The 17,194-nt window shown below is 41.8% G+C and overlaps 1 protein-coding gene across 1 annotated transcript in view; it reads left to right on the top strand.

The window, feature by feature from the left end:
• Positions 1 to 1,183: 1,183 nt before the first annotated feature.
• kdm6ba (lysine (K)-specific demethylase 6B, a) overlaps positions 1,184 to 17,194 on the top strand; it is a 107,875-nt gene continuing 91,864 nt past the window's right edge. Inside the window, exons 1-2 of the mRNA XM_083936976.1 lie at positions 1,184 to 1,286; positions 1,622 to 1,736. The gene's annotated coding sequence lies outside the window, so the exon portion shown is untranslated. The remainder of the gene's footprint in view (positions 1,287 to 1,621; positions 1,737 to 17,194) is intronic.

Genomic DNA, 17,194 nt, shown 5'->3' with positions numbered 1-17,194 from the left:
GATATCAGCAAGAGACTGAAAAACATGACAAAACATTGGCCCCTTCCTTACTTTCTATCCCCCTACTCCCAGCCACCTTGATCAAACTACACCCATCTTTGAACTTGGCCTTCATTTTGATCTCACCTACACACCTGCAAGTTATGTGTCTGCAAATTGCAGGTTATCGGGCCAGGGGCATAACTGAGCGGGGCCAAGGCCCCTTCTCAACTTTCTACCCCCCTACTTCAAGCCCCCTTGTTTGGATCACACCCATATTTGAACTTGTCCTTCATTTTGATCTCAAATACACACCTGTAAAGGTTTGTGACTGTGTCTTTCACAGTTGCAACGCTACTCAACACCGCCTCTGTGGAGGGACTTTAAACATCAGAATGAATAATAGGTCTCTGTTGATGTCCCGTAACTCAGTGCAACATTGACAGCCACTCTCAAAGCTACAAACGAGTGCAGGACAGCTCCAGGAAGACAAACTACATGACAAGAATTGAAGTTTGGGTAATACTTGGCTTACTGCACCATATTCTCCTGTAGTAAGCACAAAAACTCTGTTTAGGTAGGCTGCATGTAATTCTGATCTGAATATGCAGTCATAGATAAATATGAGTACACAAAACAGCTTTCAGTCTGAACTGTGGCCAGCAGAGATCCAGTATTAAAGGGTGTCACAGTGCCACATCTCTGTCTGTTTTTCTACCACTACATGTATGCACGCGTGTATAAAGCTACAGTATGTTACTGTACAGAATGCAGAAGTGCAAGAGTGTGTATTCTCCCCTAGATGGCGACACATTCACAGTGCAAGCCCGATCTGTGTGTGACCAGCTGCTAATTTCTCACAGGTCAGTGATGGAAAGCAGACTCTTGTCTCTGAGTATACTGTATGGTGTTGTTGTTCAGTGGTCTAAACTTGAGAAGTAAGATAAAACCAACATCTCCAGTGCAGTTGTGGTCCAAGCTTGTAAATGTACATGATTAACACAACATTTTCCATATGGCTGAGTGTTATCAGATGTTAACCCTCTACGTGATTACTGCTTCTTCTTTTTTTCACCTCTGATTGATAATGTATTATATATCTTTGTCGTCCACAGACAAGGTTCGAGGACCATGGCAAAGCATTGTCGTGCTATGTTTGAAGAACCACCTGCACCGGACTGAAGCCATAAGTGAAATGTCTCACCTGCTGGAGGAAGGAATGGGCAAACGTTAAATTGCCATCACAGCCTGTCAAGATGGACTGCACAGTCTTGGGATGGAAATTGTGATGCCATTCCTTAGTGATGGTAGGATAGACATTTTATTCAGATTTCACTGTATGAACTATAGCACATGTACGCTCAATAAAACCAAGAGTCACAATCTTAACATTAGAGCAAGACATACAACAGCATAGCACCTCAGTATCTTCACACCACACTCGACTTTTGGACTGTTTTTAGGGTGGACTGTTGCATTTACTGAAAACTAAAACTCAGTTAGACCTATACTCCATAGCCTTTTACCCAAAAATACAGTTAAAAATCTAGGTGTTTTTAATGATTTTGCATTATATTCTATTGCAGAGTCAACATCACAGTTCACTAACATGTAAATCTCTTTCCCCACAACTGTCTTGCAGTCAATAACTGATGAGTAAATAACAGCAGACTAATTGGACCGGATCTTTATCACACCTACTATGTTTGTCTGCAGGGGAGCCATCTGCATTTTGCTGCAAGCCCCCACCTGCCCAGGTAAGACTTTTGACCTTTTACCCAGTCTTTGACCTGCCTGCAATGGCACATGGGATGTGCATGACTTCACTGTTCATGTTGGGATGTCTGCTATTCCTGTTTAGTCTGTCCACCGCATATGTTTTTCTGAGTGTGTATCAGAACAATGAAATGTTTGTATGTAATTTGTACAATATGTTCATGTGCAATCTCTGATACGGTGTAGTTCAACCTCCAGTTTAGAGGCATTCCACTGAGAGACTATGAGTCCCTGTAGAGGCTTTTGTCTTCCCCACTATTTCCATCTCAGCTTCTCTTACTGCTTCAGCAAAGTAAACATTTGGGGGATTTTGTCTCCACTTCAATTGCAACCAGAAAGGAAATTCCAAAGACTTTGCATGACTGTATTAGGTTATTGTTTTACCCATTCTCTCTGGGTTTACTGACAGCCACACTAAAAACGGTTGCCTCTATGTTTGTGCTGGCCTGCTGTCTGCTTGTTTGATTTGTGATATTTTTTTCTATTTGTGATGTGACTTTCATGCAACCTGTTCTTTTAGTATCATCCCCTCCTATTAGGCTCTGCAATGTTGGAATCAAGTCATAACCTGTTGACTATTGACATGTTACATGTTTAAAGTGTACCTCCATTTTCTTTTAGATATGCTTCTTCGTTTTCAGATATGAACTCTGGACAACGTCAGTAGAATCAGGAGCAGATATAGTCCGAAGTTTCTCTTTCTCACCCGTAGCACAAAACAAGAGATTTTCCGTGTGTGAGACGTGTTCTCACTGACTGGAAATATTTTTGTCGCCTGGGAAGAGCATGCAGGGGGCAAGACATGACGTGGATTACAATGCGATCATGTAGCCGGTTCGTAATTTGGTCATGAACTTGAATATGTCTAATGATTATGGCGTGAGCCCTTACCGCCAAGTTCTTAAATCTCGTCGTTTCTCCAGTTAGACAGTTTTGTTGGTGTCTTTGTGTAAATTACCCTTCTTCCCCACTGTCGGAGGTTTGTTTTCTTCCAGTCTGTGTGGTCAAATACAGCTCCTCCTGGTCATGTCTAGATAAGTTCAGTGTATTGTGTGTGTGAAGGCTACATTCACACTAATATGTTTAAAATCTGGCGTCCACACTACTCCAGCATTTGTGAGCCCCTAAAATGGAGACGTCTGGAAACGCTGCTGAACCCTAAGTCTTCCACTGCCTTATACCGCCTTATACTCATGTGTGACTTACAAGAACGGTTCCAGTTCATTGTCCATCCAAGCAAATAAATCTCAGATCTCCCTTTTTGCCACTGCTGTCCTTCCTCAGGAAGTATTTTTTCTTTTAAACTTATATATGCATGATTTTCAAAAGCACAATGCATTAGACAATCTGCTTCCGGTTTACTCCGGCAAATGCATGTGTACGTGAATGGTCACGTGATAAGCATTTTCAGGCATGTTAATATGGGCGCAAATTATTTCTGATGCGGCGCTGAAACTGTTGAGTGGACGGAGATTGTTTTAGTTTCAAAACACTGTTTTAGAAGGAAAACGTAGTAGTGTGAATGTACCCTCAGTCTGTTTCAGTAGAGGACTTGCTATTTTCACTGCAGCTACTACACAAACACACACACACACATACACACACACCTCAAATGAGTTGTACACATTCAACACCCTTTCTTAGCCGTTTATACACACCTAACCTAACACCAGCTCTGTTTCATTTTAACACACACACACACACACACACACACACACTCTGACACACATCTCAAACACCCCCACACCTTTCATATTCACTGTTTTGATCTCCCTTAGGGACAGCACACACACACTCACACACAAACACACAGACACACACACACACAAACACACACACACACACACACACACACACACACACACTCTCTCTCTCTCTCTCTGTAATGCCGGTGTCTCCCAGGACCCTGCCGAGTCTCACACACCAAGGGTTTTCCATCACTTAGCCCGCTCAGCTTTATTGCATACATTTACAGCTGGCCATGAATCAGATCCATTGCACATAAATGCACATATACACACAATCCTGCTTAAGACCAAGTAGACACCCTCCATTACGTTTGTAGACACACACACACACTCACACACACACACACACACACATGCACACACACACGTACACGCACACGTACACGTACAAATAAAGCCCAGTCTGTCTGCAGACTTTTCTTTAAAGGATGTTACTGAGCAGAAAGAAGGAGAGAGAGAAGGGGAATAAAAGTTGTATTTCTCTTCTCACTCACTTGTATTTAACATTACTGTATACTTATTGCTACATTACAGTCTGTTAAATATCTCTACCTCATTTGTCCAACACTTGCCGTAGTTACGGACAAACAGACAGAGAATGTGTATCTCTCCTTGTGAATGCCTCTGTGTTTAGTTTTTCATGAATGTTAAACATAATGTCACCTACCTGATCCGACTTTATAGTTTTGTTTGAGTAAATGTGTCAGTCACATTTTGTACGTTATTATGCTTGTTGTTACGGTAAACAGGAAGAGAGCGAGTCCTGATAATATGGATCTCTGATTAAATTAATCCACGTGTGTCACATAGAATTTTATGCACTACTCTGAATTGTTTAAATAGTAAACTTATTCATGGTAAACTGCGAGTGTATTGCCTTCAACACACACATATCTTGGCTCTCTATCGCTCTCTCTCAAACACACACACACACACACACACACACACTTCCCACACCAACTAGGCCTACCCCAGACACAATATAATTCTTTGCAAAATAACGCTAATTATAATACATTTTCACGCACAATTATAATATTTTTTCTATGTGATTACTCGATTAATCGATGGAATAATTGGTAGAATACTTATTACAAAAAGATTTGATAACTGACTAGTGAATATTGGATGAAACTGTCTTGGTTCCTGTCTCTTACAAAAACAGCTTGTGTTCATTTGTTTAGTTGATGTTGAATGACTGAGTGTGTTAATAATGTGTTTCTAAAAGAGTGTTACTGTACATTTTCTGGTAAAACTATAACTGTGAGTGTTGGCATCAAACAGCTTGCATCTGTCTCCGAGACACACAGGTGTGCACACTCCCACCATTCAGACATGGAGCCTTGTGCCCAGAGATAAATGCTACACACAAAGCTAGCACTGTACCCTGGTGGATATATAAGCACAATATGCTGCTTATTATATCCCTTAAATGTTGTAGGTTTTAGAGCCTCTTTGTGTGCCGTTCCCTCCAGTGTTGTCACGACTCCAGAAAATTCACTTTAATGCTGACAATAAATCTAGAGCCATGATGATGTCACGGTACTTGAGTTGCAGAGCTTGGCAGCGCCCTTTACACCAGGGTTTTGATGTTGGCTGGTTGTAAGTGAAATAATTCCATATGCTGCACCTGGGACCGGTTTTGTCAGATGGTTTATTTGGACAAGGATCTAGTTTAAAACGTGTTGGATGAGTGACATATGTTCAGCTGCTAACCTTTTGCTTTAGAACTCCACAGGCTGCAGTCAGTGTACCGTCCTGCAGATGTTGATATAGGGAGGAACCCAGATATTTAATTTTGAAAACAGGGGTGCCATAGAGAGCCTTGATGTTTGAAGAATAAAATCCTGATTTTCAAAAATAATAGTTCAGCTAATTTGATGTAATGGTATATTTTTCTGTCGAATTAACAGAAATGCCAATACCACAGGTAACATAAGATGTCACTGGTGGACTCCACTGTCCCGTTTGCACTACGTCCTCTTTCATGCAAGCAGGTGACAGTGTGTGAGTGTTCCGTGTACGCCGTAGGACCGGACTTTAGGATTTGGCATCTGCTTTTCCCATCTGCTTTGTCTACATCCTCCTCCTCCTCCTCCTTCTTTTCTTTCTTCTAAATGCTCCAATCCATGTGCCATCCACATGTGCCACACACCCTGTGGAGGCAGCATAGAAAATGGTTTGTGCCTTCAGTACATCCAGTGGTGTTTTAACAGTTCAAAATAAATCTTCTTATTTATATAGTTAATGTTTGCTTCAATCCAACACAGCAGTAATGGAGAAATGTGGTTATTTCAGTAATCATAATCTCCCTCTAGCTGCCCCTTTTCCCAGTTGTCGCATAAAACTAAATTTGTACAGAAGTGTGAAACCATCTCAGACCCTGAGAATGAAGGGCATGAGATAAAAAGAAAGAAAGGTTTTTGGTTGAAACAAGAACAGATTTGAAGGAGGATATAGAGAGAGATTCAGGAAGAGAGGTAGTGAGAGCTGACTCAGGATGCCCGAGGGGGAGGACGACAGGAAGCAGTGGGTGATGAGGAGAGGAAAGAGAGGGAGGGGGAGAGACTCCTCTTCATCGTCGTCGTCCTCCTCCTCTTCTGTAATCATCAGCGGTGTCATCGAGGGAGGAGTGGCGTAGGGAAGAAAGGATGAGAGGTGGAGCTGACATCATCCACCTCCTGGAGGTCTGTGAGGGCGTATAAGCACATTCTCCATATTAAAGCTTTCAACAGTCCCATAAAAGGGGCTTTTAATACATGTACACCACAGTTGGCAGAGACAAAACAATCTCATTCAAGAAATGCTGAGTCCATGTTGAGAAAATTGGCACTGAATGAGCTAGGCCATGATTGAAGAAGAGATAGAACGCAACATAAGAGGGATGGAAAGTGTGGTGAAAGAACGAGGTGTGCAGAAAGAGCTCCTCTGCCTATCTGGTTACATAAGTTTCCTGTGAAAAGAGGGCAATGGGTTTGTGTGTGTGCGTGCTTGTTCTCATGTAAGCTTTCTTTGTAAGCACTGTGTGTTTGTGTTTGTGCGTGTAGGGGTAACAGAGTTTGCAAAGAGGAAGATGCCCAACATGCCTCCTGTGCTCTGCTGTGCTTGTTGTTTGGCGCTAGTTACCTAACAGTCACAGGCATCTGTTGGTATGCTGTGAGTATATGTGTGTGTTGGCACATCCACCAGTGTGTGTTTTAATAGTGCAGCTATATATATATATATATACTCTGATGTCTATCACTATGAAGTTATCCAGTGTTGATGTGTGCACCTGTATCTTGAGGCCCCTCTGTGGTTTTAGAGGCAGTTAGGGAGGTTAGATGGTGAAAGATGTGGGGATTTAAGCCAGTGGGGGGAACGAGGTGTGTGGGGAGATGTGCGAGAGGTGCATCGGTAGAGGGAACACCGATGGCGCTTTTGAATGTGAACCATTACTCAAAACAACCTAAATCAAACCTAGAAATGAGGAGAGCTGCAACATAAGAAGGAAAACAAATACAATATGGCAAGTAAACAGTCAGTGTTCTGTAGCTGTGGAAATACATATTGATTGTAGCATATCTCTACACTAGGGAAGTAGTGTTCCACAAAGCTTGAAGTCATATAAAGATCCTGATGTTCAAAGTGGGCATTCTTTGGCTGAACACTGGAGACACATACTTCAGCAAAAGAGATCACAATAAAAGTCATAATAAAGGCAACATTTTCTTGCTAATCCACAAATTAGCACCATAAACTGTATATAAAGATGTATGGCTTGACAGCTCCCCAAAACTGAAGCCAAAACATCTTGGTTCCCTTGGTGGCTGGCTGCAGTATAGGTCAGAAATCCTGTTATGGGACTTGGGCCAAGTACAAAGATGGTGTCTGTAGGTTGTTTTTATCACACTGATATTTGTTCTGTTGTTCATTTTTCCGATACATTGGGTTTTAATCTGTCATCATTTGATGCAATAGAGTGCTTCAGAGATGAAGTATTTTTGCAGGCCGACCCGGAAGTTAGCATCTCCCTGTTTCCCCCGACAAAAACCCAATGGGATTTTTTCCATTTTATTTTGGATTATTTCTATAAAAAAAAAATATACTCTGTGGCAAACGAAAGTTTATGTCACTTACACGTTTTATTCAGCAAGATAATGTCAGCAAATGAACACCACTTGTATTATGTTTTAAACTTAAACGCGATCCCTGACATTTAACTTTAAAAGAACCACATCACCCACTAGCTACCACCTGATTGCTGTTGTGTTTTCTGATGTATTTTTTGTTATAGGAACATTTTTTTAAATGTCTTAACCCTGTGTTAACCACAGACCTTATTTATAAGGCATCTAACCAAAAACCCATTCAAAAAACTCGATACAAGGGAACTGGAACAGGAAAAACGCTAACTCACTTCCGGGTTTTAGGATTCATTCCTGCAGCACTCAAATGGATCAAGCGTTAAGATTGTCAACTGTACTCTACTCGTGACTGGATGGGCGGTCGATTGCAGAGTCTTCGATGATGATTCTCCTCTGATCAATTGCTGTGTATACTCTGACTCCAAAATGACATCATGGCACTGCCCGTGCCCGGGATATTTTGGCTTCACTTTTGTACAGTGGTCTTTGTATACAGTCTATGATTAGCACCCACAGAGTGATCATCGGAAGTTGGTCTCAAATATCTCTGGATATTGTTTGTTCCCACTTGCCATGTCTATATTCATTCGTCAGGACTTTCAACATTTCTTTTTCAGGCAGGTTGACTCCACTGAGCCTACACGTTGTGTTTTTGGAAGAAAATATAGGTGCAGTTGTTGTTGCTGTTCTGAGTGTGAAACTGAGCTGTGGCAAAGAGGGCACAAGACGTGAACACTATCTGCCTAAAAAAAGACATGTGGCTTAAACGCTTACAGGCTTTGGTTGATAGTGGATGTGCATTTCTCAAACTAAATCCCTTTCTTGAACAAATCCACTGCCGACCCCCCTTCACAGTGGAAACAAAAAAAATCACTGCAGCTATAGGCTGCCTTGTATTGTGCTCTCTCACCCTCGGACCCTCCCTTCCCACCATCTCCCCTTCTTTTTACCCCAGCTCCTGTTCTGGCTTTCTGACTCTCAGGTTTCTCCCCACCCCCCAGCCCTCTACACCCCCGTGGCCCCCCTTTGACCCCCTGTTACCCCCCATCCACCCCCTCACCCTCCCTCTCCTGAGGGCAAGCCCACAGCTCCCTAGTCCTTTGTGCCTTCCTCCCCATCCCTCCCTCCTCCACCTCTGCCTCCCCCTGCCTTTGTGTGTGAGAGGCCAGCAAAGGGAGAGAGGAGAAGGAGGCTGCAGAGAAGGAGAGACTGACAGACAGGAGCTAGAAAGAGAGGGATCCTATAGATCAGACGTGAAACTAGAGCTTGAAGCCTTTTGATTTTACATGCTCTGACTTGACATGTGGATTTCTACATGTGTGAAGGCCGTGCATTCACTGTGTTGTCAAGGTCCTTTTGTCTGTTTCATATACATCTCAACCGTAACAGTGACAGCGACTTTTGTGACTAGTTCCTAACTAGTAGTGACTAGTTTTGGCTAGTTCCAGTGATTTGAATCAATATGATTTTGATTGGCCTTACCGTGATGTAATCTGTACATTGAATCAACCCCTCTTGTAAACGGACGGCATATTTGTTACGTTTAATTATTTTTCAATCAGAGATATGACTCGGGCTGACGATGCAAATGATTACAAATCCAAAGAAAAATGGAAATGCCCGACACAATGGGCCTCATAGAGCAACATTCTCTTCTATTTTCTCTTAAATTTAAGTAAAGAGAAAGAATAAGTGAAGTCAACTCCAGATGCACCAAACATTCTTAATCACCCAAATCTGCTCTTACCCAGGTGTGATGGATGATGAATCCCACTTGATATAATTGTTTATTAGCATATGGTAATGCCTCATAAACACTATATAAGGAGAGGTGTTGTGCCGTGTGCAAATACTCTGGCACATGCCCAAGAACTGGAGAGATGCCACCAACAAAAGGAGAAAGATGCTGACATTACAGGCAAGTGAAAAACGAAGAAAACGCTTGATAATCTCATATATAAATGTAATAATCTAGAATGCATTTGCTTTCTTTTTTTGTTTCTCAAATGTTTCTCTCAGAGTTATTTATGGTCACGTGCATAACAATTACACAAATCAGCATCTAAGACATAATAGTAAAGGGGTACAAATCAACATAAAACATAAAATATTATGTTAGTAACATCTATACATTTGTGTAGACAGGATTTGAAAATGAGTGAACTAAATGTAAACATGTATGTAGTATATGCATATGCATATATATATTTATATATATATATATATATATATTTACATTTACAGGTATACACAGTATATATATACACATACACACACACACACCCACACACACATGTTTTGGTACGAACAAAAATAAGAGAAAAATCGAATGCGTATTACTTCCTGCACGAGGCCCAATGTTTTAAATTGCACATCCACTTTTAAAGCATTTTCAGCCAATGAGGATACTTTGTGTTGTACATGCTACACACGTGTTAATGTTACAAAACCACCCAAAAGAAGACAAATCTTTTGATCAAAACTTGATTATGTTTTTGAATCATCATTACTGGCGTTTTACCCAACCTGACAATCCTGCACATCAGTCCTATTCATAAACTAAAGTGGCAGAGCAGACCAGAGAGGAAGAAATCCACACAGTCTAACATTTTGTGACTTCTAGTGTCATCTGACCAGCTTTCACAGCAGCATTTAAACACCACAGAGAGAAATAGAGTAGATGTCCATGTTTTATGGCAGCTGAATATAAGTACAATATCTAGTGAGGAACTTGTAGACTGTATAGAGCTCTCTGACTGTAATATTAAACACACACACAATTATAAAAACAGGATATCAGCGATGACCACAGAACACTACATACTTTAGATGTTATGTGATCATTTTGAAGCAGACACAAAGCACTCACATTTTCCACAATTGCAGTTGAAGTGTGCATAGCACTGACGATGTCAACACATTTATTGACATAGCATTGTATATTTGGTAGATCATTGCACAAAAAGGTTGCTAGTGTGCCCTGTAGTTTTAGGAATATACAGTATATCCACTATATGTATATGTACTGGATATTAATGTCCAAGGAGTGCTCAATAGGGGGCGATATAGAGCAGTAAATATACAGTATAGCTTTGTACATGACCTTACTGTGTTAGAATAACTAAAAAATGTTTATTTTTCTGCTCTGTAATTTAACTTGAAATAGTAATGATCATTTTTGCACTAAGGTTCATAATAAAATGGAACTGTTTTGAAGTCTCACACTCCTGGTCTCGTGCCTTGTTGGACTCTGGATTGTCTTGGACTCAGCTATAGAGTACTGGAGAAGTTCATCCTGCTTGCTGATTCCGGATCAGTTAATGGTAGAATGCAGAAGATAAATCAATCTTGTTTATAGATCCAGTCCCCCCTTAATCCCTATGTTAGCATTGGAAATACATTATTGCCTCTAATGGTCTTGGAAATGAATTGATTTGCTCGGGATTGGGTTTTGACTTGGTCTTGATTGCCTTTGGTCTTGGACTTGACTTGGACTTGGCTTTGAGTAAGTGCGTCTTGACTACAGCCCTGGAGAAAATACTCAACACTTTTAATTTGTCAAATATTTAATTCACCCAAGCGTATAGAAAATGTGGTTATTTCATATAGACTATTTATGGATTGGATTACCAGAAAACATGTTATATCATGATATACGGTATATCCTAATCAAACTATATACTATATTACCTATATCAGGATTTTAGCCATATCGCCCAACCCTAATATGGTAAAACAAACATACTCAGAACCTCACACTTTGGCACAGGTCATTGAGTTCGGACAGTGTAAATGGGCCATGATGTGGCTAAGAGGGCTAAGAGTGTATCCATAATTAACCAAGCAAGGTGGCCTGGAAGTGAAGGCGTCATTCACCTACTGACCTACCTAAATGTCTCACAGTGTTGCCAGCAGATAAAAAACACACACACACACACACACGGATACAGAGAGTGACATATATGCACATGTGGGACAAGTGTGTTTGAGTTTGAGATAGAAGCTGGTGTGTGAGTGCAAAGATGAATGTGTTAATACGCCTGTCTCGGCATGTGTACATGCATTTTGCATTTACCGTTCAAAGACCCACAGCACCACGCATGCATTTTTAAAGCCAGGAGACCGGAAGGTAGGTCACACTGGGTGCATTTGCATGTGTATGTGCATGTTTATCTCTCTCTGTGTGTAAAAAATCCACTTGCAGGGAGTGCATGCTCAGTAGGAGAGCATATTCCTGGAAAGCCAGCTGCCACTTCTGTTATCACAGCTAACTCGATTAGAGCAGCTTCTGCTGCCAAGCCCTCTGCTGTGAGAGCTGCAACATGCGCACACACACCCAATGGGGCACACATTGGAAGACCCCTACCCAAGATTTAATTGTATCAGCCAAAATAAAGTTCATTGAATTCCAACTAATGTAAGGTAGTTAAAATTGCACTTACAGCTTGTGTCAATAAAGCTCCATCAATCACATGTATTGTATTTACTGTACTTTACCTATAATATAAAAGCTGCCTGAGACACATACAAAACAAGTAAAGCTTAAACTCAAAATAAAATATCTAAAATATCTGACTTTACTGACTGTGCAAAGTTTGTCACTTAAAAGGTGTTTTCACATTTCTTCTACTGAAAAAGGAGATGTCAGGCAAGCTATACTTGGTACGTCGCTATAAGCCACAAACCAATCGCTGTCTGATATGAGGAACACTAACTATCATAAGCTAACATAAGCTAGCAGAAACACACAGCAGAAACGAATAAAAGGCATCTGCTAGTAGCCGATTTTAGTGCACATGAGATTACTCATCTGAGTCTGACTCTGACTGACTCTGGTTTCAGTACGGAAAGAATATAGCTTAGTTGCTCAATGATCAGGCAGCCGAGAACACAGGAAGATAGTCCTCCACCCAAGACGCTCCGCTGCCCTGCCATCATCTGTCTGAAGCTGGCACAAACATGTAGGGCTATGGCTGAATCACTCCGATATGTTAAATCATCCTGATGGGTGTCAACCTCGAGTCAAAGATAGCAGAACGTAGTCACCGAAGATTCTCAACCTAGCGTGTGCACAAGCACGAGCAGTGATTGGTTGGGTGAGGCCAAATCCAGAATTTCTCAATGAGGGAGAAAGAGAAGATGTGCTACCAGCCAATTCTGTGAGTTTTTTTAGTGGTAGCTTGGCTTGCCAATCTGGCCATAAAAACACATTGGTTCATTGTTCACATTTCATGAACATTAAACCATGAAAAACACAACTTCAGTCCTCAGGAATGTCTGGTGTGTTGGTCTTAAATTCATTGCACCCAATGTAACCTCCAATGTGGCCTAATATGCACTTTTACATAGTTAATAGAAATAGAATAGAAAACGACACTTTGCTACTGTTGCACCAATTAACCGCAGCACAGAAGAAATGTCATTTAGCCAGCCAACCTTTCATGTGAGGTGCTGACCTTTCCCAGTGATCATGCTAATTATTGATCACTTAGATAAACACAGGCTACCACAAGAGCCCATTATTGTCCCTCCCAAAGCCTTCCTATGGACTGCAGTTATAATTAAGCCCCAGGGTAATTGGCTGCCTAATTGGTGTTGGTGGAATACATACATCGCCTCTCATCAAACCCGAGGGGAAGCTCTGCTATTACTTTTAATTCCCTGCTGTTAAGTTTGATAACTGACCCTGAGTGCTGTTTTTGGAGCTGATGGCTGTGTTTCATCCTGTGGGAGGCGAAGGGGATACTGGATATCAACCTCCAGTTCGGTCACTGCCACAATGGCCCAGATGGATCACTTCTGTAGCTACACACACGTTCTCCCACACTCTAACTAACTACACACTCTGTCAGCAAGAGACTTGCTGGCTTTTAAGGCAGCAGACCCATTCATCATGTGTCTGACTGTAGAAGAGCTGCTATTCATTGTCTCTCCTCCTGCTTATTCTTCAGGAGCCGGCCTGTCTCCTACATCTCTCTACCTCTCTCACTACTTCTCTCTTTCTGCCCTCCCTCTGTCGCTCTCCTCTTGTCTTTATATCTTTGATACCCTCCCTCCCTCTCTCACAACCTTTGTATGTCTCGACTCACTGAGAGAACAAAGAGGACATAGCTAGTTACCTTGTCTGTGTCTGCCTGTCTACGTTTGTGCGTTTGAGAGAAATGTTTTAAATGTAATAAGTGCCAGGTGAAGGGCTCACCCCACAGAGCTAGTTCCTCCTGTGGCACAGAAATACCTTTAACAGTTATAAGTGTTTTAGTGGTTATAGAGGGCTAAGAGGCTAGAGTAGACACCTGCTATGTAGCCTTCAAATCTTATATGTAGAAAATGTGTTTTCAACATGCAATTTCTGATCATTTGAGCTGGAGTTACCATTTCTATCCATCCATCTATCTTCTGTGCTCACTAATTTCTTTTCAGGGATCTTTATATCTTACATGCACTAATCAAAGGTGCCAAGCGTACTGGTGTCTCTTTGTAGCTGTGGTGTTTAGAAATTGCTAAAAAAAAAATAGTAATCCTGTGTAATATACAGTAAATACACGTATATATTTATAAAAATATAAAGTAATAAAAACATATTGCTCAAAACAACTTTCAGTTTTGACTTTTAATAATTTGTCCTTTAATCCAGTTGTCTTCACACAGTTTTAATGTTGTAAGTAGAAAGTTTACATTTTTGGATGACCTGACTGACAGTGATGATTATAGATTATATACACCCTATAATACAGATGGCTTGCATGAATTCACTCACCAACAGAAGCCTCATTATTCGGGTTGCAGTATCCACCGATGTAATGGCCCTGACACACCAGCCAACGTTGGCCCGTTGGTGAGAGTAGGTCGACCTAGGTTTTGTGAGTTTTTAGATTTGTTCCCTCGTCCTGACGGTCATCCGGTTTCCCTTTTTAAATGACGAATACAGACTGCAGCCACCTGCTGGTATGGAGAGTTATATCCTCTCATGCAGGCGCGGGCTAGTTGGCCATCAGCTGTAGTCTTTGCAGTGTGTTGGAGTGTGACTTTTCGGGTGAGACACAGGCAACATGATTCAATGCAACGCTCGGCCTTTGTCTTTTCCTTGGTGACGGATTTAAAAGACAGCAAAAGAAAACTCATTCGTGTATGCTTTATCCATGAATGCTTCTGCTTTAATTTGCACTTAATCCGTGGTGCGTGTGTGGAAAAAGAGTCAATGAAAAGTCCCCAGTTGTTGCTGCCAGAACATTTACAGAAAAAATTATTCAAATCCTGAACATGACAACAACATAACTGTGTGTTTCTTCACCTTGTTATGAGTGTCAGCAGGTACTGGTCAAAGCTTGTGTTGTGTTTGTAACACTTGGACACATTCACAGGTGTGGAGACACAGCAGAGTTAGCTGAGTTAGCTTGTCTGCCATGTGAGTTTTGTTTATATCTCTGGTGTTGGAGTTATTTCTTTGGCCTGAGCTCCCAAATGGTTAGTCAACTTTGTTCTGGATAAACTGTGTGTGTGTGTGTGTGTGTGTGTGTGTGTGTGTGTGTGTGTGTGTGTGTGTGTGTGTGTGTGTGTGTGTGTGTGTGTGTGTGTGTGTGTCTGTGTGCGTGTGTGCGTGTGTGCGTGCGTGCGTGCGTGTGTGCGTGCGTGCGTGCGTGCGTGCGTGCGTGCGTGCGTGCTACACAGGACACAACCCAGGAACAAGAGCAGGGTTGTGTTGCCATGGTGAAAATGAAATCCAAAATGCAGAGTTGCAAGGAAACCCCTGATTGGCTGAGAAGCCATGCATGGGATTGTGATGCATGCTGTCAGCTGGCCAATGGGACTCAGGCTGAGCCAGGGCTGTTGCTAAGGGGAGTAGCTTGGAACAGAGTCAGCTGGGTTTTCTCTCTCCCTCTTCTCTCTCTCTCTTTCTCTCCTGCTGCTTGCTCTGCCTTTGCCCTCATTGACTCCTTCTCCCCCTCCTTTCTGTCTCCCCATTGCTCTCCCCCTACATTTTTTTTTTTTTGCACTTATACACGTGCGAAAGGGGAAAGAGCACATGTTGAAAAATTCACTGAATATTTCATGCAGCTTGTTGTGTGGGGCTTTGGCCATATCACTGCACACAAAGTGGGGGTTTTCCTGCATGCATGGAAGTTTGCATGTTTGTTTATTTTATTGTGTGTGTTTTCTGAGCATCAGTCTGGGCTTCTGTTTCTGCGGGATTGTCCTTGCCTTTGTGTGCTTTTGTTCATGCTTAGTTATTCCTTTGTACCTTTCTTTCTGGACTTGTGTCTCTCACTTCTCAGTGTTGGTATCTTTCTGGTCTTTCAGGACTGTGTGTGTGTGTGTGTGTGTGTGTGTGTGTGTGTGTGTGTGTGTGTGTGTGTGTACGTGTGTTTAATGTCTGTGGATTTATGTTGGGGCACTCTCCAGAGATCTGGGGCTCTCTAGCTGAAGTGGGGTGTGTTTGAATGCGTGCCAGGTAGCATTGGGTACGCGCCTGGCATCACGTAACGCTGAACGCCCTCCACCACCACCACCTCCCCTCCACCCTCTCAGTACCCCATACCCAAACCCAACTGCTGGGTCAGCAGGCCTATTCACTTCACCCCATATTTCTGTACCCTGCTCAAAACAATTGCAGACACCTTGACTACAGGTTGTGTTGTAAACAAACATTAATAAGATGTAGTCAATGATAAAGTAATACAGAAAAATCAGAAATAAACACAACGTGAAACATTAAAGTGGAGATCAAAATTACAGAACAAAATATTCATTCTTGATTTATTGTTATTCTTAATTGTTTAGAATTTGATAGAATATCTTCTGTGGCTATACCACTGCTGTACTAGCATGTTTTTTAAATAACCAAGGCACTTCAACAAAAACCTTTATTTTCTGAACACAAGTGAGCAAAATTAGAGAAAGCACTATCATATTCCTCCCAGTTATTGGTGTTGATCTGGCATCTGGTGACAATTTACTTATTTGTTGTACACACCCTATTTATCTGGCATCTCTGCTAGTTACTTTGATTGCTGAGATAGTCATCCCTTTGGCCTTCACCTGGACAACCAATCTTGCAGAGAGAGGTTGAGAGTTCCACGTCTTTGATTTTAAGAATATTAAAACTTTACAAGGACACAGGTTCATTTAAGTCCCTCCAAACGGCAGCTCTTCCACGTAAAACAAGTGCACAAGAGGACAGGATTAGGTGAAGACTCAATGGGGAATCGGTTCAACACTGCAGCTGGAGTTGGTTTCCAGTTCAGTGCTGAACAGGGCAAGGATCTGTGTCATTTAAGACTTTTTGGACTGAAAGCCCACTCTGCAGTGACCAAACCTCTCATCAGCAGAAAGAATAAAAAGGCTAGACTTGCCTTTGCTGAGGAGCATGTTGTGTGGACAGAGGAGAACTGGTTCAGACTGCACTTCAGTGATGAGAGTAAGTTCAATGTATTTGTGTCTGACGGCAAAAACATTATGTTCAGCGTAGGACTGGGGAAAGACTGAACCCAAAGTGTGTAAAGAAGTCAGTTAAAGTTGGAGGAGGAAGTGTCATGGTTTGGGGATGTTTTCTGCAGCAGGAGTTGG

The sequence above is a fragment of the Echiichthys vipera genome, assembly GCF_963691815.1.
Source record: "Echiichthys vipera genome assembly, chromosome: 22".
Classification (NCBI taxonomy): Eukaryota; Metazoa; Chordata; class Actinopteri; order Perciformes; family Trachinidae; genus Echiichthys; species Echiichthys vipera.
Note: the sequence above shows the minus strand (reverse complement) of the source record. Positions and strands in the feature narration are given on the sequence as shown.